The sequence below is a fragment of the Bos javanicus genome, chromosome 16 (genome assembly GCF_032452875.1).
Source record: "Bos javanicus breed banteng chromosome 16, ARS-OSU_banteng_1.0, whole genome shotgun sequence".
In the NCBI taxonomy this organism is placed as follows: domain Eukaryota; kingdom Metazoa; phylum Chordata; class Mammalia; order Artiodactyla; family Bovidae; genus Bos; species Bos javanicus.
In genome coordinates this window covers 32,131,967-32,157,663 of record NC_083883.1, presented here as the reverse complement: position 1 = coordinate 32,157,663, position 25,697 = coordinate 32,131,967, and the positions used below count along the sequence as shown (strand labels likewise).

Below are 25,697 nucleotides of genomic sequence, written 5' to 3'. Positions count from 1 at the left end.
AAACAGCATCCGCACACTTGGGGGAGTTTGAAAGCCTACCTATGTCAGTGGTGCTTGCTGGAAATCTGCCTTTAATGACACCATGTGTGAAAAACTGGCTTCCCAGGGGGCACAGTGGAAAAGAATCCACCTGCCAATGCAGGAGACGCAAGAGCCATGGGTTCCATCCCTGGTTCGGGAAGATCCCATGAAGAAGGAAATAGCAACCCACTCCAGTATTCTTGCCTGGAAAATTTTGTGGACAGAGGAGCCTGGAGGGCTGAGTCCATGGGGTCGCAAAGAGTCGGACAGGACTGAGCACGCGTGCATGCACATGTGAAAAACTAGCATGACTAGCTGATATGCAAAGGCAAGTAAAGATTGCATGAAGACACTGAAGTAGCAGATACCTCTCCCACAAAAAAGACACATTCTTGAGAGTATATAATGGGGTTATCTGAAGCAGAAGGCTACTGGCTCTGTTTGCAAAAGCACACTTAAGCAGAATTTGTTGCAATTCCTAGCAGAGTCCTGCCAATCCTGTCATATAACCACCACAAGGAGGAAGGTTTGAGACTGGGAAAAACACAAATTATCTTACAGGAAAAATTGTCCAAATGGCAACCCTCATTAAGGTAAAGCATACCCCCAAATCTCAGGGCAGGTGTTATTTAAGGGAGACACAAACAACAGCCCTCACCTCTGTCTGCTACACCTCCATCTCATCATTCCTTCTTTAGGAATAGCTGCTTTCACTTTCCTCTGCAAACAGAGGAAGATGCTTGAAATTGCAGCTGAACAGACCCAAGTTAAGTATAGGGGCAATGTTCTAAGAGCGGCAGTTACAATGAACTAGATGAGGCTCTTCCAAAGACAGTTATAAATAAGATGAACAATGGGCATAAGGGAGTGTGTGACAGGCAGCACCGAGAAATGGAAACAAGGAGGCTGGAGCCCCAAGCCCAGCTCTGCTGCTGGCCAGCTGTGTACCCTGGAGGCTAACAGAGCTTCCTGGCTCAGCTTCCCCAGGTGAGAACCTGATTAAAGTTACCATGGAGATGGAAACCTATCATTCCACTCCATTAGTCACCTGTGTCTGTGGTGTCTGCAGGAAGAGACCTGAAATTCAGAAGGGTAAGACTTTGAAATTTGTGGTTGTGCAACAGGTTACAAACACCTTCATCCTATTTTTTTCCTTCATTCTATTTTAAGCTGATTTTTCTCACTATAAAATATACCAGTCAGAGCAGACAAAGTATGCAGAGGACTGAGCAAAGACTAGATCCAACCCAGTAGAGCCCTCTACCAAACCCAGAACTTGACAGTGACTATTTAATCCACACATCTCCCTGAACACCTGTATGTATAATGATTAGTGTTGGGAACATTCCAAACTCACACGAGAACATGGCATTTGCTTATCTCCTAAAGCAAGTACATCAGATTGTTTCATCTATGATCTCAAACTGGGGGCTTCCCTGGTGGCTCAGATGGTTAAGAATCTGCCTGAAATGTGGGAGACCCTGGGTCGGGAAGATGCCCTGGAGAAGTAAATGGAAACCCACTCCAGTATTCTTGCCTGGAGAATCCCATGGACAGAGGAGCCTGGCGGGCTACAGTCCATGGGGACACAAAGAGTCAGACACGACTGACTAACTCTCAGACTTAGGGAGTAATTTAGTTGGGGCTCACACTAACAATTTCAGATAATGAGTCCTGAACAGAAGTCTAGATGTACTCTTTTAGGAGGTAATCATAAGGGCAACCAAAGGAAATGATTTAATGTGACATCAGAATCTGTCCCTTAACCCCAGTTAATGCACTTTTCATTAGTACCCCCTACCTTTTCAGAGCTGGCTTGCACAAATTCACCAATTCTTACTAACACCTTGTAAGGCAGGACTGAAATCGACAGACTGTGCCACACAGGCAGATGTTCCAAAGAAATGTCCCAATTTGAGGGGAAGAATTATCTTTAATATCTCAGTTATATTTTCAGAAATAAAGAGCCCAGAATTGCATTTGTCTCCCAGTGGAAAAAAGCCAGCGCTCCTCCAGTTCTTCTAAAATAATTCTCTTGTCTGTGAATTAATTCATAAAGAGCTCTGTTCCTGGAAGCTGGCAGGAATTGGGGTGGGGAGGGTCATTCCAGAGGGCATTACTCATAAGCTGAGGGTCTGGCAGGGAGACCACTCCTTCTAAGGTCTGGGAGAGGAGGTGACCACAGTTCAACTTTTTTCTCCCCCACCTCAAACCGACAAGAGACCCTTTACAAAATCACCAGGACCCAGATGCTCTCCCTAGCAACCGTGCCTATCCTGGAAGTGAAGTGCTGGCCGAAGTTATGGTGAGCGTTCCCTGGCATAAAAGCACACATCTGCATTTTATGTTCCAGGAAACTCCAATCTGGCCCTTGGCCAGGGGACCTTTTTTATAATGTCAAAGATAAAAGCACCGGCTATGTTCGGTACCCCACCCCCACCTCCATTTTCCTGTAACCATCTCATAAACCAAGCAGGCATTACTGTTAACAGAGCCTTCCAGACAAAAGTCTGATGGGGCTTCATAAACATAACCAGACAATGACCAGAGAGGTCCCCACTTCACAGGAAGAGAAAGAGGCACAGAAAGGGACAAGTGATCTCATGGAGGGCACGCTGGAAATCCTGGGTAAAACCGGAAACACGCTGCAGCATATACTCAGCATACTCCTGCTTCCAAAGAATACCCACTGAATCTCCTGAACCATGAGTATCTTTCAGGTGGACCCGGTTTGTGGGCAATGTCAAATCTCAATTCTGCCCCAACTAGTACAGGTATAGGTATAGTCTGAACGCTGATGTCTGATAAGGACCCTATCAAATTCTGGGTGTCCAAACGACATTTTGGGTGTATACAAGAGAACCTAATCCTCTTTTCATACCTCTTGCCCCAGGGAATGCTATGATGCCAGTTATAGAGGATTTATAAAATCATGATGTCTTAATCAGTTTTTATTTTCTTTGTGAGTCATACTCAATGGGTCAAAGTACACAGCCCCAGCTATTTTCCTTTAACATTGCTAATTTACTATTTGTTTAACTTCCTAGATTACTTGAAAGTAAGATTTTAATATTACTCAATGCTCATCATCAATTAAAATAGGCATGGAATTCCCTTCTGGAAGTAGACAAATGTGGAATATCCCTCTTGCTCTGTACAAGTGTAGACAGAACCTCATTCAGAGAGTTCTCAGAGACTTCTCATTCACACGTGAGGGAACCTGCTTTTCATCACCAGTGGGAGATGACTCTGTGGAACATGCCAGTTTTATATCTATCAGGGGCTTTAGTTCACTCTAGGCATCTATAGGGGCTTCTCAGGTGGCTCAGCAATAAAGGATTCTGCCTGCTGATGAAGGAGCCTCGGGTTCAATCCCTGGGTCAGGAAGATCCCCTAGAGGAAGAAATGGCAACTCACACCAGTATTATTGCCTGGGAAACCCCACGAATAGAGGAGCCTGGTGGGCTACAGTCCATGGGGTAACAAAAGAATCGGACACAACTAAGCGACTAAACTACCAACCACCAACCAAGGCATCCACAGAACGCCCACTTCCTGCCTCACTAGAAATGTGTAAGAGCAGAGGCCCCCATGCCCACGCCTGCACCACAAGGAATGTGCTTTAAGGAATACCAAGGTCTCTGACTTTGCTCCAAACTCGGACCTATTGTTCCTCCATGGGGGCAGGGATGGCAGAAAAGGAGGAGGTGAAATAAACATGAAGTTGGACGGGGAGGAGGGGAAGCCAGTCATGGTGAGGTTTTCACATGAGCAGATAAATAACCTTTCTTTGCTCCAACTACAATTCAGCCAAGAAACCAACACACATTTGTTTAACCTCCAGGAAGACCAGTGACACTTCTGTCATCTAGGTTTCATGATGCTCATAACAGATATTAGAACCACTTTCCCATGTCTCCACTCCCTTTTTTAATGTGTTTTCATTTTATAACAAAGCACCTATAGTCTTGATAATGAGGGCACATTCATCATTAAACTATTGGGAAACTGTAAGCTTGTAAAATTTTTGATAATCATTTAAGTTCACATTTGCTGTACCCATTTCTATTCGTACCATGGCACCACTTCCCCATCCTGAACAAAATCTGAGAGCGTGATGCTAAAGTAGCTGTTGAGCATTTCCCAACAGGAAACAGAACTACAGAATCGACCTTACACAGCTAGCATCAGGACTAAACAAAATACAGGGCGTGTAAAGTGCTCAGCATGGCAACCGCCTCACAGTAACTGCTAAACAGACACACACACAAGCTGTATCATAACAGAAGGTGGACAAGAGCAGACAACCCCAGGACAGTCCCAGAGAGGAGCAGTCACCCAGGAGACCGTAAGGAAGGGAGTGCTGAATGACTGCGGCTTTCAGGAAAGGTTCTGGGCTCAGTGAGCAGGAAGCAAGCACGAAGGGATTTACAGCTTGGGGTGAGTGGTATGAGATCAACAGATAACACAGAGAACAGAGCTACATGATTCTAAGGTTTCTCCCCCTTTCGTTTCTCCCCAGAGAAATTATTCTCAAACAGGACAGAGCAGAACAAGGTATCTTAAGGAAAGTTCTTACGTTTAATTCCAGGTGAACTAATATCCAGGGTAGTCAAAGAACTTTGCAGAGACAGCATGAAACAATTATTATTCCTCTGATGAACTGGAGGAAAGGGAGTGGCAGCAGAAGCCCAAAGTGGTGGCATAAGAGGTCCCAAGAAAACACAAACAAAAATAAAAGTGTGCATAATACACACATAAGCCCCCTCCCATCAGGTAACTCAGTGTCTTTCTTTGGCTAATGCTTACTGAGACTTCAAAGGATAAAGTAGTATTCCTGAGTATACCAGCAGGGGAACAGGAAGAACAAACCTTGCAGTCTGCACTCATCTCCTCACAGAGGCTGTACAAGCACACAGGGTGAACATTACTAATAACATATATTTCTACTTCAACAAGTATTTAGGTCTTTCATGATGTTCTGAGGGCAAGGTAATAAAAAGCTGAGATCTATGCTACAAAATAGTGCCTGCCATTAATAACACTATACTGTACACTTAAAATTTGCTAAGAAGGTAGCTCTCATGTTGTGTTCTTTCACAAAAGCTTAATAAGTGTAGTAAAAGGAAAGTTTTGGAGGTGACGGACATGTTTATAGCATAGATTGTGGTGACTGTTTCACTGGTGTGTACTTATCTCTAGATCCATTCAGTTGTATGCAGTAAATATGTACAGCTTTTTGCATGTCAATCATACTTCAATAGACCGATTTTTTTTTTTTTTTTAAGAAAACATAATGAAATCTGGTTAGGATGAGAATGCATGTATAGATTCCAGTCTGACTGACCAATCAACCATGTCTTAGGACTAAATGAAGTCAACCTTGGACCACTCATTGGTAGGAATTCTTTTCCTTATTTTACACATAAGGCTGAATTTCAGAGATCTGGCTAGCTGCAGGGGAAAAAATGCCAATAACATTTATTGAGATTTATGGAAAATTCCATGGACGGAGGAGCCCATGGGGTTGCTAAGAGTCAGACACGACTGAGCAACTTCACTTTCTCTTTTCATCTTCATGCATTGGAGAAGGAAATGGCAACCCACTCCAGTGTTCTTGCCTGGAGAATCCCACAGACGGGGAAGCCGTCTATGGGGTCACACAGAGTTGGACGTGACTAAAGCGACTTAGCAGCAGCATTGAACTAGTTACTTTAAGTGCTTTACCTCATTAAATCATTTCAAGAAGGTAGAAGGTAAATACCACTCAGTCCCTAATTTATAGATAAGACTGCAGCTGAGAAAGATGAAGTAACATCTTCAAGTAGCTAGAGAGTAATGGAGATGGAACTGATCTTCTGGTTGTTTAACTGATGGCCTGAGTGCTCTGTGCTACCCTGTACTGGGCTTAGTCCTGTTGCCTGCCAGGCTCCTCTGTCCATGGGATTCTCCAGGCCAGAATACTGGAGTGGGTTACCATGCCCTCCTCCAGGGGATCTTCCCAACCCAGGGATCGAACCAGGGTCTCCTGCATTGACGGCAGATTCCTTACTAGCTGAGCTACCAGGAAAGCCCCCTGTACTACTCCACCTGCCTCCAATACTCTGATGGGTGGAGTAAGGATGCTATTTACTCTCTACATCCTTTTCCCAATGCAGGAGATGAAAGAGATGTGGGTTGGATCCCTGGGTAAGGAAGAGCCCCTGTAGGAGGGCATGGCAACCCACTCCAGTATTCTCACCTAGAGAATCCCGTTGACAGGGTAGCCTGGTAGGCTACAGTCCATGGGGTCAGACACAACTGAATTGATTTAGCACACACGCACTCTTGCACATGCTCCACCAAGCAGAACTAGAACTCTGATGTGAGTTTAAAAAGACAAGTTTGAATTCATGAGGTTAATTAACTTGATAATCACAGTTGCCTGGGAGTGAAATGGTCTACCAAAAGACACTGAGTGTGCTAAGATCTCCATCAAAAATGGGTTCACATTGAGTTCTATACCCACCAGCAGGAATTACCCCAAAGAGGTTCCTGCCCTGGTTGGGCAAGGCCTTTAAGGTCCTTTCTAGTCCTGGGCTTACAGGTCTCTAGAAACTACTCTCTTACACTTTGTTAATTATAAAAAACGAAGATATCCAACAGGGTAATGTGAATAATATTTATGCTCCTGTGGTTGTAAGTCATGTCTGACTCTTTGCAACCCCATGGACTGTAGCCCACCAGGCTCCTTTTTCATGGCATTTCCCAGGCAAGAATACTGGAGTGGTTGCTGTTTCCTTATGCTCCTGATCAGCTTAGAAATATCACATATCTTGGTATACACCACCCTGTGTGAATAAAGTCTAGTTTCACACACGCTGGAAATGTGTGCTTTCTGAGAGGAAAGTATGCAAGGGGCTCAGACAGGGGGTCTCATGACTAGGTCACTGCAATGCACCCGGTCTTTCTGGGTGGTTTACATGCAGGTTTGTAAGCCTTGGTGTTGGGAACTGCGATAGGTCATGTTCCAACCTAGAAACTTTTGGAGGAAAATTAGGTGAGAATATTCCTTCCTGAAGCCCATCATTTACACTATTATGAAGTTGTTTTACAAGCAAAAGTCATTTCAAAACTTCTAGTGATGCAGTTACTTGGCATATCCTGTAGAGCTTCAGTTCAGTTCAGTTGCTCAGTCGTGTCCGACTCTTTGCGACCCCGTGAATCGCAGCACGCCAGGCCTCCCTGTCCATCACCAACTCCCAGAGTTCACTCAGACTCACGTCCATCGAGTCAGTGATGCCAACCAGCCATCTCATCCTCTGTCGTTCCCTTCTCCTCCTGCCCCCAATCCCTCCCAGCATCAGAGTCTTTTCCAATGAGTCAACTCTTCGCATGAGGTGGCCAAAGTACTGGAGTTTCAGCTTTAGCATCATTCCTTCCAAAGAAATCCCAGGGCTGATCTCCTTTAGAATGGACTGGTTGCATCTCCTTGCAGTCCAAGGGACTCTCAAGAGTCTTCTCCAACACCACAGTTCAAAAGCATCAATTCTTCGGCGCTCAGCTTTCTTCACAGTCCAACTCTCACATCCATACATGACCACAGGAAAAACCATAGCCTTGACTAAACGGACCTTTGTTGGCAAAGTAATGTCTCTGCTTTTGAATATGCTATCTAGGTTGGTTATAACTTTCCTTCCAAGGAGTAAGCGTCTTTTAATTTCATGGCCGCAGTCACCATCTGCAGTGATTTTGGAGCCCCCAAAAATAAAGACTGACATTGTTTCCACTGTTTCCCCATCTATTTCCCATGAAGTGATGGGACCAGATGCCATGATCTTAGTTTTCTGAATGTTGAGCTTAATAGCAGGCAAATAGCAGTATTTTTTTTGACCAATTCATTCATGCCACACAAATATGTTACAATCAGTTGTAACTATTGCAGCAGTACACTAGGCATTGAGGACACCATGGAAAATAAGACTGATAAAGTCCTTCTGACTTTCTTAACAAGTGAGCACACAGGCAATTACAAACAATAATGATATGTAGTAATTGTGCTCTAATGGAGATAGAGAGGCATCAGGGAATAACGCGGAAGGAGGCACCTTATTTCACAGGGGAGTCAAGACTGCCTCTCCAAGGAGGGAATGCTGAGCTGAAGAATGATGAAGAAAGAGCTGGGGAGGCACAGAGACACAGATGACTGATTCAAGCACAGGCAAGCCAGGTGCAAGGACCCCAGACAGCAAAGAGCTTGGTAAGTCGTTGCCAAGGGGTTGAAATTAGAAAGGTGAGCAGCAGAGGCCACACGGTGACCTCACCAGGATCATTCCATCTCTCCTTCCCGTGAATGGGGCGTGGATGAGAAGTCCCTCCTGAAAAACACCCCTCTGGTTTCTGCACAGAAAATAAATTCTGGAGCAGCAGGGTAGCAAGAGGCAGACCACTTAGCACACCCCTTCAGCAAGCAGTCCAGGTAGGAGAGAATGGAGCAGAAGACATCCTTAGAGTATCAGAGCTGTTACTGGAGGGAAAGAAAGAAGTGACAGTGAGCTGGTGTGGTCACACGGTCTGGACTGGCCTCACTTTGGCATGCTGGCCAGTGAACACCGGTCAGGTTGATTAGCCCAGCCCCCCGCTGCCTCAAACAGCTGCCACTAAACCTTCCGCACGTTTGCAACAAAAGTCCCCATTTATCCTCTGTATTCTCAGCGATCTTAGTCATCAGACCCTTATCTCATCTGAAAGAGAACCCATCCATAGCTTGCAGTGACTACAATAAGCCAAAAATGAATTGATCATTTTGGGTGATTGCTCTAAACCTGTTTTTAACGGGGCAAGGGAGGTGGGAGGTAGCAATGGGAAAGAGAACAAAGTTTGGAAAACCTGCAATGAGGTCTCTGAGTCAACAATTTAATGACTTAAAATAAATAAATAAATGTGCCAGCGCACCCCGGGGCCCTGTTCTTATTCAGATACACATCTGTTCGGCAATAGAATGAGGAAGTTAATTACTTTTCTATGACACGTATGTATTTTGTGAAACGCCACACTGTACCAGTTAATAATGATCTACCTTCTGTTGACACAAAATGTTTAAATTAATAAAAATCTAAATGCTATGTCTCATAGCAAAGCACACTTAATTGAAAGGCTGGATGGCGAAGAGTAGTAATTTTCCTGGGTAAAAATTACTGGGATGAGCTTACGGCAGCATGAAAAGCTCAGTCAATAGACGGACTTACGTAGGCAAACTGTTTTCAAGCGTTTATATTTTACAGAAAGAGAAGACTAAGCTTCCCTAATTGCTAACACAGCGGCACTGGGATTGTTTCAGAGAGAAACTGAGACTGATAGTCAGTCACTGCCCTTAATTGACAATATCAGTGATTTTACATTTAAACCTGTCCATTCAGTCTTTAAGTTCTGAAATGACAAATGTGGAAAGGGCATAGACAATCCCTAAAAGCTTTGTTAATAACATCAAAAATCCATCTGCTCCTAAGTACAACCCTGATACCTAGATGCTAAACCAACAGCATTACGGCAACAGTTTATTTCTTCCCGACTATAAAATAGTATTTGGTTACCTCAGAACAATCCAGATAACATCTGCAGCAGGCTCCCAGCACAAAGACTAGGGGGCGCACTTGAAATGAACTTGTCTTGTTCAAGCCCTGAAACCACCCAAAGAAAAGTCTGAAACCCAAGACATCCTGTGATAATTTTGCTCTCTTCCACTTTTTCTGGGGTAAGGAACAAAATGGTCTACCACCTTTCATTTTTAAGCTCCCCCCGCCCCCCAACCCCGTCTATTTGCCACTCTATCATGCTTAAAAAGGGCTTCCCTGATAGCTCAGCTGACAAAGAATCCGCCTGCAGTGTGGGAGACCTGGTTCTATTCCTGGGTTGGGAAGATCCGCTGGAGAAGGGATAGGCTACCACTCCACTATTCTGGCCTAGAGAATTCCATGGACTGTATAGTCCATGGGGTCACAAAGAGTCAGACATGACTCAGCCACTTTTACTTTCATGCTTAAAAAACAGAACAAACAAAAATACTGGGACTGAGGTATAGAAGTAAACTCTATTTCCTGTTTACTAATTTGCTTCTTTTTGTGTGCTGATCCTGAAGGACCAGGGAGGAGGACTGCCTCATTTTCTTGTTTGTTTATTTATTTAATTTTATTTTTGGCTGTGCTGGGTCTTTCTTGCTGCTTTCTCTAGTCACAGTGAGCAGGACTACTCTCTAGTTGCGATGGATAGGCTTTTCATTGCAGTGACTTTTAAAAAAAATTAATTTATTTTTTAATCGAAGGATAATTGCTTTATAGAATTTTGCTGTTTTCTGTCAAACATCAATATGCAGCGGCTTCTTTCTTTGCTGAGCTCAGGCGCTAGGTGCATGTGGGCTCAGCAGCTGCAGCTCCTGGGCTCTAGGCCGTGGGCACAGTAGTTGTGGCACATGGGCTTAGCTGCCCTGTGGCACGTGGGATCTTTCAGGAGCTGGAATTGAACCTGTATCGCTTGCACTGGTAGGAGAATTCTTAACGACTGGACCACCAGGGAAGCCTGGAGGACTGCTTCTTTCTGACCTCTCAACATCTTTATCCCTGGAAACCAACAGGAGATCACAACACACACAGATGGCCCAATACAGTAAGAATCCAGGCATCAACCTAATAGGCTTAACCCTCTTTTCATTCTTGCCTAGTTCTGGCCTGCTTTCTGGGAGCTTCAGTTAACAGGGTCTTCTTTTAGGCCTTGGAGTAAGTACAAGGCAGGCACTCAGCAAATGCTTGCTAAACACATATGTCATGCGAATGAGTAGATAAAGGTGAAATGACCCAAACCCATGGTGGGTGATTTTTAAAAGTCTTCTTTACTGGCAGAATGTGTGATTTTTTAAAAAAAATCCTCCCCTGTCCACCCAATCTCACATATCTAGGGCACTATTAGAGTCAAATCGGTTCCAGAACTTACAGAATGGTAAGCTTCTTGGGAATCCAAGCAAGAGACAGATGGGAAAGATTTTGTTCTTAGAAGATCCCCTTGAGGGGAAACACCATCATGTCTTAAAAAAAAGTTTGGAAGGTCAGTACATCTAATCCAAAGGTCACTGTGGTTGCTGTTTAGTCGCTCAGCCGTGTCCAACTCTTTGCAACCCCATGGACTGTAGCCCTCCAGGCTTCTCTGTCCATGGGATTTCCCAGGCAGAAGTACTAGAATGGGTTGCCATTTCTTACTCCAGGGGATTTTCCCCACCCAGGGATCAAACCCTGTCTCCTGCACTGCCAGGCAGGTTCTTTACCACTGAGCCACCGGGGGAGCCCTGTCTAATCCAAACACTTGCAATTGAAGTCTGTTTCCCCAGGCTTAGTTACCACTGAAGGTCGCCCAGCCTGGATGCAGTCCTGCCCCTTCCCCTGCAGGCTAAAGAGTCCTGTTCCCTTATCTTCCCTTAGAATCTTATTTTTCTACAGCACTTCTGCTTCTCTGAGGACATGGGAGGTTCTCCTTGTCCCTTTTTTAAGTTATGGCTGCTGGACATGATGACTTCCAGCTTCAGAAGAAAGCTGCCCTGGGCCTTTTGTTGAGCTTGAAAGGCAATGCTATGTAATTAAGGCAGTTAGTCTGCACAATTCTTACCACGACTTTCATTGACCTTATTCATAACAAGACACAGTTGTAAAAAAGTAGATAGTCACTGACATGACGTCAAACTCAGGGAGTTTTTCTCATCTTCTGAAGGTGTGTGCCATTCCCACTGAGGAACTCTCCATGTTGAATGCGGCCTAATTGTTTAGAAATGATTAACATGTCTTTATTTCATTTGCAGAAAACATAATTTATTAATTGGTTGCTGCTTTCTGTGTTTCATTTTGAGAAGCACAATAAATAAATAAATTAGCATAAGACGACACTGAAAAAAACGCAAACGTTGACTAAATTCTGAAAAAAAGCAAGATGATTCTAAATTAAGGACACGCAAATTTATTGCATAAAAAGGTTTAATGACAAATGTGGGGACAATTGTTTTTATGAGCCCTTAGCTGCAGCTTTCAAATTTTAATTTCACGGACAGGAAAGCATTATCAATGCTTTAACAATTTCAGGGTTCAATTTACATATCAAAAACGGAGAGACAGAAAGCTCACATCTTTCTTTACTTTTTAAGAGTTCTCAGGGTCTGAAAATGCCTGGGCAATACATGCTGAAGGAGAACAGCAGACATGCTGATGTCTGCATCTGAAGCAATACAATATCCTAATTACCGAGAAGTACAGTTCTAGTTCAGAGAACCATCACACCCTCTCCTCAGCAATTAATACTCAGCACAATTGGTAAACATGCTAGTCTTTAACTGAAGCACCCAGAAACAGCCTGTAAGCAGATGAGTATCTGAAATAGACCAGCTGCCATATCCCCTGATATTAACTGCACCCAATGACATCTCATTCTCTGGGGTGGTGGGGAGGGAAAAAGTCAGGTAAGAAGAAAATCTGACTCCATATTGGATCTGCTTCTTTTACTTTAACCTTGGCTTTCCCTTGCTTTTGTTACTATACTCACTAAAAAGATGCTGTCTGTAGCTGTAAGCATACATAATGGCCTTTCTGCCTGAATGTTAAACTAAAGTACCCTCGTTGGGATCACAAGGAAACACCCTGACCCTGCCCAGCTGTGAATGGCTTCAGGAAAGAAGAAATTAACACATCCCTTCCCAGAGGCTGGCCAAATCAAGAGATATTTTGCAGGATTTATGGCCTTTTTACTTTACTTCCTCACCTCCTCCCCTTCTGTTGCATAAAAGGAACTAGCATCCAGACCCCTTAAAAGGGTAGTCTAAGACCCTAGTCCACCATCTTGTTGGACACCCAGCTTTCCGAATAAAGTCATTATTCCTTGCTTTAACACCTCGTCACCCAATTATTGGCCTGTTGTGCAGCAAGCAGAGTAAGCTTGACTCAGTAACACCATCACAAACATGCAACAGCAGCCTTCAAAAAGCCCTTCTTCTGGATGTAATAGTATAAGAACCTCACTAATTTCCTCACCTGTTTTGAGAGTTTCTGATTTTCCTTTGTAGACTAGTTTCTGACTTTTTTATTTCTACACACACGATTATATTTTTCCTGGCTGCTGCTGGTCAAAGCCAACCCTCATGTTCTTTAATGGCTTCCCATCACTCTGTAATGAAAATCCAAACTCTTCGCCTGGTTTACCTCTCCCCTTGCCCCCAGTCACTACCCTTACCAACCTTTATCCTCCAGGAACACTGAACAATATGTAGTTTCCTGGTACAGGTGTGAGAGCTGGACCATAAAAAAGGCAGAGTGCTAAAGAATTGATGCTTTCAAACTGTGATGCTGGAGAGGACTGTAGAGAAATCTCTTGGACAGCAAGGAGATCAAACGAGTCAATTCTAAAGGAAATCAACCCTGAATAGTCATTGGAAGGACTGATGCTGAAGCTGAAGCTCCAAAACTTTGGCCACCTGATGAGAAGAACTGACTCACTGGAAAAGACTCTGATGCTGGGAAAGACTGAGTGCAGGAGGAGAAGGGCATGACAGAGGATGAGATGGTTGGATGGCATCACTAATTCAATGGACATGAACTTGGCAAACTCCAGGAGACGGTGAGGGACAGAGAGCCCTGACGTGCTGCAGTCCATGGGGTTGCAAAGAGCCAGACACGACTTGGCAACTGAACAACGATGACACGCTACACTCTCCAAACCTCCAGGACATTTCCTAGGGTGTGCCCTCGGTGTGGAATGCTCCCTCTGAACCTGCCTCACGGAAAACACCTTACAGCCTTTATATCTCAGGTCAATACCACCTCTTCTGTTAAGTCTCCTCCGACTGTGCAGGGTTATTTGTTTTTCCTTTCCTTTTTCCCACTGCACTTGAAACAGGCTTCCATTCAGATAACTGCTGTACTGACAGAACTGTGTATCTGATGTCTGTGTCCACACTAGAATGTGCGGGAAGGGGAGGTCTTTTTCTCTTAGGATTACCATAGTTGGTGTATTACAAGCCTTATTTCATTAAATACTTGGGAGAGGAAGAAAGAAAGGGGGAAAAAAGGAAGGAGGGAAGTAAACATTCATGCAGGTTTGCTGAAAGATTGGCGATAAATGGTGACTGTGGATGAGAGAGAAGCGAAAAAGGAGACAAGTCCACTCCTAAGTCCTAAGCAATACCAGAAGCCTGATTTCCTGAGAATTAATGCTCAGGCTTGGAACAGAAAAGACTTCCTGGAAATCACAGTGCTTGTTGCAGAGTGTGTCTTGGTTCCTCAGATGCACCACTAGCGGCTCGTGGTTTAGTCTTTTACAGGCTCAACCGAATCTCATCCTCCTGGGTGGTTAGTGGAAGCATTAGCGAACATTCATTCTTGGTCTTGGACATGCATTACAATTAAAATACACTAAATTACCCAGTGGTAAAACAATCTATCTAAACAATACAAAAACAATCTAATATATATATATATATATATTTCTGTTTTTATTTCTAGAGTTCTGTCATCCAAAGGAGATGAGAAATTGGATAAAGATATTATTTTAAGCACTTCAAGATAAGTGAACAAATGGAAGTGATCTTGCAAGAAAAACAGTCAGAGGGGAACTTCTAGCCAACTTACTCTTTTAACCTTTACCTTTGCCCTGATGCCCAGGTACAGTACCCACAGCGCCTCATCAAAAGGGCATTGTCCCAGAGTTAGCATCCCTGGGTTTTCTGGTCCTGACTCTCTAACATCACTCACTGTCCAGGTCACTTTTACTCTCTGTAAAAGGAAGGTATTGAAGCAAATGCCTAATGTTTCTTCCAGCTATTCAAACTAAACCGACACCTTCTGACATATCACTAGCCTCTTGTGATATTTGTTTATGGATCTAAGTAAAAAGCATGCTTTCTTGTGCCTCTTTTAGGCTCTGAAAGTATGCACTCAACAATACGTAGGGAGAGCCCAATCTTAGCATCATTTCAGCAGGTTTTGGGGTAAGAGTGTGGAGAAATGCAGAAACACATACAACATGCCGTATTTACCTGGAGCCCTAGAGCTACTTCTCAAAGGGTCTAAGAAAGTGGAACCACAGTTGGTAGCCCCCATCCACAACTCACAGAGCCGCATCACACATTCTCCTGGACTCACCAATGACACCATTTCCCAAGCTTCACACCTTTATGGAGGCGGTGTTGCCGCAGGGGCCTGTCTGCTGCTGCTGCTTGGTCGCTCAGTCATGTCCAACTCTGTAACTTCATGGACTGTAGCCCACCAGGCTCCTCTGTCCATGGGATTCTCCAGGCAAGAATACTGAAGTGGGTTGCTATTCAATTCTTCAGGGGATCTTTCTGACCCAGAGATTGAACCCAGGTCTCCCACACTGCAGGCAGATTCTTTACCTGTCTATAACTACACAAATAGTGAGCCCCAAGGAGTTACCATGAAATTCACTATTTAGTCTGCTTCTTCCCATATCACCACGGTGAGATGTCAGTGGAAGTTTGTGTGACAGAGACCCACAGGATTCCAAAGGTTTGGGAAGTCAAGCACATCATATTTTAAGGGCTTTGGGCAGGTGCCATGGATAAAAAGTCTTAGCCTTCAAGTCTGCTGTTGTGCCCAGCAAATAGATACGGGGGGGGGAAATGTACTTTGCAAATTAAATAAATAAAAGTTATTTTTGAGTGGCATCATATTCTCTTAATTTCTACACAGATTATTACAATTGAAGGAATGAGAATACCCCATCTTCCCATGAGCCAGCTACAGGTTTTAGGCACAACCCTTGCCCACTGCCCTGCAGAGTAGCTGGTCTCACCCACTCTGGAGCCCTGAGCTGCTGTGACTGCTGAGGAGGCCTATTCTTAGGCTCAGGGCTGAGGGAGGATGGAAGACACTCCTCTGCACTGTAGTGAGAAATCAGTGGCAAGGGAAGTCTTGTCTGGCCTCTGTTCCCATGGAGTTCCATGATTTCTGCTTCATCGTGGGCAAAAGATTCCAAGTGTAGTCACACTCAGAAAGGAAGAATTCCCACGTGCTAAATCCTAAAAGCAGCAGCATCTCCTCTGGGAGGGAACTTGAGGAAAGAGCCAGGATGACATCTGGTTTGTCCCGGGATCTGGGGGGAAGGGGAGGAATGGCCTGCAGGTCACTCTGGCCGGCGTCACTCCTGCTGTCTTTGCTGTCTTCCCACTCATTCAGACAGCCGCCTCCCTTCCCTCCTCCCCGCACATACCCCACACCCCTACATACAGCCCAACCACACACCCTTCAGTGTGAGCCTCGTCAGGAAATGTGGGAATGAACAGGGTCACATGTGATGAAGGGTCGTGAGATGCCTCAGCCTGGACACAGGTCAGCTCCCTTCTCAGGAGGGAGCGCCCAGGCAGGGGTGGGCGGGGTATCACAGGGTGAATACAAGAGTGAAAAGTACTAATCACCACGACACAGGGATCACTGGAGCCAAACAGAAGGCATTAGGAACAAAAAAGGGGAAGGAAGCAGGCAAAGATGACTAAAAGTTGGAGCAGGAAGACTTCAAAAGCTGTCAAGAAGATTAGGTGAGCAATTCGGGGAATCTGATCAGCAAATGATGGGAACAGCAGATGCTGTAATTCCTACAACTTTCCATTTAGACTCTTTCCTCAGACAACTTGATAACAATAATAGCCACCATCACTGAGGAAATACCACCTCCTGAGCTAGACTTACATTATCTAATTGAACCCTCCAAGCAGCTTTGCCAGATATGGATTATTCTCATCTTACAAAAGGAAAAACTAGGGACTATTACAGGGAGACCTGCCAACATCCAACAGTTAGGAGGCAGCAGACTCCACATGCCTCTAAAGCATGTAGTCAACTGCCCTGCTACCCAACATTCAGATTTGACCTCTGCCTAGTGTCACCAGTGATCCGAGTAGGTGTTCCAGGACTAGAGCTCAACTACTCCAATACCTAATACTGCACCCTTTCTATGATATACTATTGTCTTACATAAGATATTGATTCAACAAATGCTACTGGAATAATGGGGCATCCATTTGCCAAAAATAAATGAATAAATAAACAAACCTTGTACTACATATAAAAATTAACTAAAAAATGGATCACGCCTAAAACTATAAAATTTCTAATAGAAGACACAGAAAAATCTTTATTCTCTTGGGTTAGGCAAAGATTTCTTAGATATACCATCAGAAGACAGATTTGTTAAAGAAAGAGAATGAAAACTGAATGGCAGTAAAATTAAAAACCTCCACCCAAAAAATAAAATAAATAAAATAAAAACCTCCACCCTTCAAAATACTCTTTCAAGAGAATTAAAAGACAAGTCACAGACAAGGACAAACGTTTTCTGAAATATGTATCTAATAAAAGACTTGGATGCAGGATAAAGAACTCTCAAAACTCAAGAAGAAAATACCTAACTTTTAACATGGGCAAAAGATTTGAACAAGTATATCACCAAATAAGTTATATAGATGGCGAATAAGCACATGAAAATAATAAATCATCAGTCTGTCCATGGGGGTTTCTCCAAGCTAGACTACTGGAGTGGGTTGTCATGCCCTCCCCCAGGGGATCTTCTCAACCCAGGGATTGAACCCACATATCTTATGTTGCCTTTATTAAGTGGGTTCTTTACCACTAGCGCCACCTGGGAAGCCCCATTAGCCATTAAAAAATGCAAATTAAAGCCAGAAAGTGAAATTAACTATACGTCTATTTGAATGATTAAAAACAAAAACAAAACTGATAAAATCAAGTGCTGGCAAGGAAGTGAAGTAACTGGAGCTTTCATTCACTGATGGTGGGAAATTCAAAATGGTACAGCTACTTTAGAAAACAGGTTGGCAATTTCTTATACAGTTTAACATATATTTACTGCACGACCCAGCAATCCTACTCCTAGATATTTACCCAAATGAAATGAAAATTTATATTCACACAAAAACCTACATCAGTTCAGTTCAGTCGCTCAGTTGTGTCTCTTTGCGACCCCATGAGTCGCAGCATGCCAGGTCTCCCTGTTCATCACCAACTCCCAGAGTTCACCCAGACTCACGTCCATCGAGTTGGTGATGCCATCCAGCCATCTCATCCTCTGTCATCCCCTTTTCCTCTTGCTCCCAATCTCTCCCAGCATCAGAGTCTTTTCCAATGAGTCAACTTTTCGCATGAGGTGGCCAAAGTATTGGAGTTTCAGCTTTAGCATCATTTCTTCCAAAGAACACCCAGGGCTGATCTCCTTCAGAATGGACTGGTTGGATCTCCTTGCAGTCCAAGGGACTCTCAAGAGTCTTCTCCAACACCACAGTTCAAACGCATAAAGTTCTTCGGCGCTCAGCTTTCTTCACAGTCCAATTGTCACATCCATACATGACCACTGGAAAAACCATAGCCTTGACTAGATGGACCTTTGTTGGTAAAGTAATGTCTCTGCTTTTGAATATGCTATCTAGGTTGGTCATAGCTTTCCTTCCAAGGAGTAAGCGTCTTTTAATTTCATGGCTGCAGTCACCATCTGCAGTGATTTTGGAGCCCCCCAAAATAAAGTCTGACACTGTTTTCACTGCTTCCCCATCTATTTGCCATGAAGTGATGGGACGAGATGCCATGATCTTTGTTTTCTGAATGTTGAGCTTTAAGCCAACTTTTTCACTCTCCTCTTTCACTTTCGTCAAGAGGCTCTTTAGTTCTTCTTCACTTTCTGCCATAAGGGTGGTGTCATCTGCATATCTGAGGTTATTGATATCTCTCCTGGCAATCTTGATTGCAGCTTGTGCTTCTTCCAGCCCAGCGTTTCTCATGATGTACTCTGCATATAAGTTAAATAAGCAGGGTGACAATATACAGCCATGGTGGAGAGGTCTGACAGAATGTGGTCCACTGGAGAAGGGAATGGCAAATCACTTCAGTATTCTTGCCTTGAGAACCCCATGAACAGTATGAAAAGGCAAAATGACAGGATACTGAGAGAGGAACTCCCCAGGTCGGTAGATGCCTAATATGCTACTGGAGATCAGTGGAGAAATAACTCCAGAAAGAATGAAGGGATGGAGCCAAAGCAAAAACAATACCCAGTTGTGGATGTGACTGGTGATAGAAGCAAGGTCCGATGCTGAAAAGAGCAATATTGCATAGGAACCTGGAATGTCAGGTCCATGAATCAAGGCAAATTGGAAGTGGTCAAACAAGAGATGGCAAGGGTGAATGTCGACATTCTAGGAATCAGCGAACTAAAATGGACTGGAATGGGTGAATTTAACTCAGATGACCATCATATCTACTACTGTGGGCAGGAATCCCTCAGAAGAAATGGAGTAGCCATCATGGTCAACAAAAGAGTCCGAAATGCAGTACTTGGATGCAGTCTCAAAAATGACAGAATGATCTCTGTTCTTTTCGAAGGCAAACCATTCAGTATCACAGTAATCCAATTCTATGCCCCAACCAATAACGCTGAAGAAGGTGAAGTTGAACGGTTCTATGAAGACCTACAAGACCTTTTAGAACTAACAACCAAAAAAGATGTCCTTTTCATTATAGGGGACTGGAATGCAAAAGTAGGAAGTCAAGAAACACCTGGAGTAACAGGTAAATTTGGCCTTGGAATACGGAATGAAGCAGGGCAAAGGCTAATAGAGTTTTGCCAAGACAACGCACTGGTCATAGCAAACACCCTCTTCCAACAACACAAGAGAAGACTCTATACATGGACATCACCAGATGGTCAACACCGAAATCAGACTGATTATACTCTTTGCAGCCAAAGATGGAGAAGCTCTATACAGTCAGCAAAAACAAGACCGGGAGTTGACTGTGGCTCAGATCATGAAATTCAGACTGAAATTGAAGAAAGTAGGGAAAACCACTAGACCATTCAGGTATGACCTAAATCAAATCCCTTATGATTATACAGTGGAAGCGAGAAATATTTTTAAGGGACTAGATCTGATAGATAAGAGTGCCTGATGAACTATGGACTGAGGTTTGTGACACTGTACAGGAGACAGGGATCAAGACCATCCCCATGGAAAAGAAATGCAAAAAAGCAAAATGGCTGTCTGGGGAGGCCTTACAAATAGCTGTGAAGAGCCTACATAGGAATGTTTAAAGTGGCTTCATTGATAATCACCACCAATTGGAACAGAACCCAAACACCCTTCAATTGGTAAATAGATAAACTGTGGGACAACTGCATAATAGATTACAACTTGACAATAAACCAAATACTGAGATTATAAATTTACATGCATGTAAAAATAACATGGCTGAGTATCAAATGTATCATTCTAAATGAAGGAAGATAGAATCAAATGGCTGTTAGGATCAATTTATATGACATTCTGGAAAAGGTTAAGCTCTAGTGACAGCAGAGCAGGGGTTAGCAGGGGCTGGAGGTGGGGGTGGAGGCTGACTTTAAAGCAGTTACAGGGGAATCTGGGGAGGGGTGATGGGATTGATCTGTATCTGGGTGGTTGTAGTGAGGCAAACAGCATGTATTTGTCAAAACTCAGAACTGTGCAGTAAAAAGAGTGAATTTTAATGGGCGCAAATCATACTCCCATTTTTAAAATCTAAGAGAGGGAAAATGTATATACTATTAATGAAATTACAGAGAAAATATAGTGGAGCAATTAAGAATGTAGCTCCTGAAGTTACTGCATCTGCAAAGTGTGAAGGAGAGCAACCACCCTCTTATAAGATGATGGAGATTAAGTGAGAGGAGGTATATAATCATGCCCTGCACACAGTGAGAGCCCGGAAGCTTGAGTAGACAAAATTATGATGATTCTATGCTTTGAGGAAGAGTACCTCACTCTAGGGCTTCCCTGTTGGCTCAGCAGTAGAGAATCCACCTGCTAACGCAGGGTTGGGAAAATCCACCGGAGGAGAAAATGGCAACACACTCCAGTATCCTTGCCTGGGAAATCCCATGGAAGGAGCAGCCTGGAAGGGTCCGTGGGGTTGCAAAGTGTCGGACACGACTTAGGGACTAAACAACCACCACCACTTCACTCCGCAGCGCTCCTTGAGCACCATGTGCCACGTGCTGAGTGAGGTAATGTGCCCAGGACACAGAATACATACTTCCTTGTCACAGGAGCTGCCACCACTGAATCCGTTCCCCAAGCCAGAGCTGCTTCTACACCAAAACCCCGGAGAAAAGAATTTGTATGCAAGAATTGTAAAGGTTGTGAGATGGCATTCATGTCCCCACAAATTGTGGCAAAACCCTCTTCTTACCCTTGGGGTGGGCTTTTGGATAAACCAGAGCCATATGGTCTCTGGGGGGAAGTCAGTGTTGAAGCGCTGTGACCTGTGATATGGAAACAGCACACACCAGGGCTAATGCCATAGCTACAGGGTATATTTCACAGCCTGCTATGTCCACTGTGCCATACCCAGAAGCCTTGCCCTGGCATTCACAGAGACACTGTATGTGGGGTTAGGTGATTATGAAGCCAATCAACCCCTTTCCTCACTTTAACATTTTTACAGCCATTTTTGGAAAAACCATTCTTCTGGGTGTTTGGAGAAACAAGACAGGTAACATATAGTAGTGTTAGGTTTTATTTCTTAAAAACTTATCACACACACACATGCACAACACACTCTTTCTCTCTCTTTCCTTCAGTTTCCTACCAAATCGTGCTAATCTTCTGAAGATAATGTAATTCTGTTATGATGAAAACTTTAGAAACAGGAAACACATTCTACTTAGATTGTTAAAACTTGAAATAAAAAACAATTCAGAGCTGAATGGGCTCATCATTCCTACCATGAGGCATTTCTGCTTACAATTAATTTAGCAAAATAGAAGAAGGCAGCAAATATATATATATATATATATATATATATATTGGTTTTCTAATGACCTTTCAGTAATTGCTCATATTTCAAAAAGACTCAAGTTACCATAAAAACCTTTTCCTGGGTAGAAAACTTTCATTTCCTTTGAATACAGCTTTAACTCTACATCCTTTACTCCTTCTTCAGACAATCCTTGTTCCTCCCTTTGGGTCAAGCCTGCCTCTTCTCCCCAGTTTTTCCAGTTTAGCAGTGACAGGGCAGGGACAGCGCAGCACATACAGGAACCAAGGCTGCACTTGCCTGGCACCAGCACTAGCCGTGTCTCTAAGGGACGCTGGGCTCTGTAACCCACAGAGGTTGTGGAGGGCTTCAGAGAGACCCAAGAAAAGGGAGTCTCTGAAAAGAAACTGAAATGATTACCAAAGACATTGCTTTATTTCTATAGGAGAAAATGTGTGTGCATAGTTGCTCAGTCGTGTCTGACTCTTTGAGACCCTTTGGACTGTAGCCCACCAGGCTCCTCTGTCCACGGGATTCTCCACGCAAGAATACTAGAGTGGGTTGCCATTTCCCTCCTCCGGGCGATCTTCCCAGCCCAGGGACTGAACCTGTGAATCCTGTGTCTTCTGCATGGCAGACCATCAGGGAAACCCCACAGGAGAAAATAAGAGCAAGTGAACTTAGAATCGTAGTATCAAGGAATGAGGAGTTTCTGAGGGTGTTTCCCCTACAGAACCATCTTTTAAACTATTTTTGAAATGGATATACTTTCAGAATGACTCTACTCAACTCTCTGTCCATAGAAGGCCCAGTGATACAAGACACAGATCCCTGCTTCGCAGACAAGCTGGTACCAGGAAAAGTGCACACATGTTTGGAAGCCCTCGGGAGAATTAGATCATTGTTTATCCTCATATTTTCTTCCGCTGCCAAAGACTTGAATTCTTAGCTATGAGAAGCGAACAGCAGGCTTCCAACAAGATGGTGTAAGTTTAGACTTGGAGGTGCTCACCTCTACTCCAAAGTGATAGTAATGATAAGTAAACTATAAAAAGAGAAACAAAAATGGCTTTACTAATTCAAAAACAAGATCAACCTCTCTTCTGGACCAGTAACAGAAATGCAGAGCAGTCAGAAAAACCGAAGCCAGAGCTTCAGGTCTGGAAGCTGGCAGTCACAGACACGCATTTAGTCCCAATGGTTAAGAGAGAAAAGTGCTTCACAGACAAAGGTGAGCTTAAAGGCAAGGGTGAGTCTTCCCTGGTTATGAAAAGAGGCTGAAAATATAGGATGATGACATGTTTCCTGGGGATAAATATTTACAGGAACTGTTGGCCCTGGAAAGCCTAGAAGACACACATAGAGTCTCTCCGGGTACAGAGTCAGATGCCTGTTGCCTAAGTAACCAGGTCTGCAATCTCAACATCACTGTGGTCCACATTTAAAACGCCATGAAGTCTGGTTCTGAGCTGGGGCCTGAGGGAGGCAAGCAGAAAGCTACGAGAGCGCAGATGCGCAGAGAAGGAGGAAAAAGAAGAAGAAGACGTCCCACTAAAAACGGGCCTGCCACACAGAATTCCAAAACACACAGCAAAATGCAAGGCTAAGGCAGATACTCAACAAAAATAAAAGATGAAGAATCCGAATGTGATTTCACTCCAGGAAACTGAACTATAGCACTGAACGACCAAGACTTTAGGATGTGCAAATAGATAGCTAACAGAGAGGCACGTACTGGACATGAATAAGAAATTACAGAACAGAAACATGTAGCAATAAAACCTAAACTGGAAGATTGGGAATAAAAAGCAAATTTGAAATCCTGCAAATAAAAAAGTCATTAAAGCAACCCAATAGCAAAATAGCATGTGATGTAAGGGCGCTTTAGTTTTAGAAACATAGAATAAAGCCAGAAGCTGAAATGGGGCACCTCTAGGGGGCAAGACTTGGGGAGCAGCAGGAGAGAGCGTGTACTAAGGTTTTCAATGGGGGTCTAGTACTTTGACTTTTAATAAAATTTTTTTTAATTAAAAGACTATAAGAAATAATAAAGGACTACTTGAAGGATATGCAATCTTTGCTTTCTTCTATATAGTTCTATAAGTTTTACTCTTGGAATGAAGTAAGCCAGAGAGATAAAGAACCTAGATTACATAAATTTTCACCTTCCTTACTTCTTTGATTAAGCTACAATGTGAAATTATGTCAATCAGCCACACTGAAGAATATTATAAAAGTCAGCTGTTTAAATCTTTGTGGATGTCTGGACAAGGATATTGATCAGTCAGTCTCAGTGGGACCCATGGCGGGGGCCTCAGAGACAGGAAAAAACTGCTTCAGCTGAGGAGCATGTATGTGTCCAGTCTTCCAGGTACTGTGCATTTTGAAATTAGTCTTAATACAACTCCCTTGTATTACAGGTAGAAAAAAATCAAGAGAGGCTGAATGCCTTGTGCAAGATAGATACATGATGGACTGGAATTCAGCACAGAAATAGAGCACTTTTCTTTTTTTCTTAAATAATTGAGATTTTCTTGGCTATTTTGAGGATCAGTACACAGATGTTTGGCTGCTGAGAAATTCAGAGCAAATTTGTAATTTATTTATTATCACTATACAGGATCATATGGCATGCATTCTGGGTTCTAACTTGGTTTTATCTGATTGTCACTTATTTCACAAATCAATATAAAATGTATCTGTTATATGGCATATGCAGGTATATATTACTGCATACATGTGTATCATGTACGCATGTGTGCCTGAAAGCCACTTCAGAATCTTTTAGATGGGGGAAGGTTATAATTAGATTAATCAAGTTAGATCAGATAACTGAAGAAGAGAAGAGAGGGAAAAGGAAAAGAGAAAAAAGAAACCAAGGTAGGCTGGACCTTGGGGTCATGATCCTGGAGGACAGTGAATGCCATGCTGAGTTTGAAGTTTATCTTGAAGACTAAAGATAATGCTAAATACTTTTAAAAATTCTGAATAAAGCAACAGCATGGAAGTAGTGCTGTTTCAGAAAACTTACTCTGAAACCATGTAAAAGACACATGAAAGAGAAAGAAATTTGAGTGTCAGGTGACCATTTAGGGTCTATTTCAATAACCTAGGAATGAGGCAAGAGGGCTGTGAGTAGACCGACGTGTTTTAAAAGAAAGATCATATGTAACAGGTATTAGGAAAGAAAGTGACATGGAAAGTAAACACAGCTTTTTCTTTTGCAATAAAACGTGTGACATCCAGGGAAGCATACTAGGTACTATCCATGAACTTACGGAAACAATCAGTTCCATTTCGTCCCTTCTGTTCCTATTGCCTTGGATTTTGACCTGCACAAGCCAAATCATTCCAAAACCTTCTCGAGAAGGTAAGTTTTATTTCTTCCAGAAATTAAGTTGTCGCTGATTACAAATGACAGCTAACTCCACAAATGCAAATTACCCCTGCTATTAAAAGGCCTCTTGCCTTCCTGAAATACGACACCAGGCAAGTCCAGTAACATGCAGATGTAGGCACATAATAAATATTACTTGATGCAGAAACCTGTTGAGATGAATTTTCTAGGTTCCAAGAAAAGCAGAAAAATAAGCTTGAAAACTTTAAATCTAAGACCTGAAGTAAATATAATTTTTGACTGAATTAATTTTGAATGTATGCTCTTTTGGGGATGCACTAAGTTGAATTCACCTTTATATTTTTCAAATCAAATAAACAGTATAGAGAATTCAGAAGGAATGTTTATATCGCTAAACACAACAAAATTCTCAAATAGAAACTTGAAAATATAACTGATAAACTAATTGAAATCAAGTTTATATTCTCATCTAAATATATATTCTACTCACTCCACTAGGA

The 25,697-nt window shown here is 43.1% G+C and overlaps 1 protein-coding gene across 5 annotated transcripts in view; it reads right to left on the bottom strand.

The window, feature by feature from the left end:
• SMYD3 (SET and MYND domain containing 3) overlaps positions 1–25,697 on the bottom strand; it is a 746,369-nt gene that overhangs the window by 122,530 nt on the left and 598,142 nt on the right. The gene's annotated exons all lie outside the window — the stretch shown is intronic.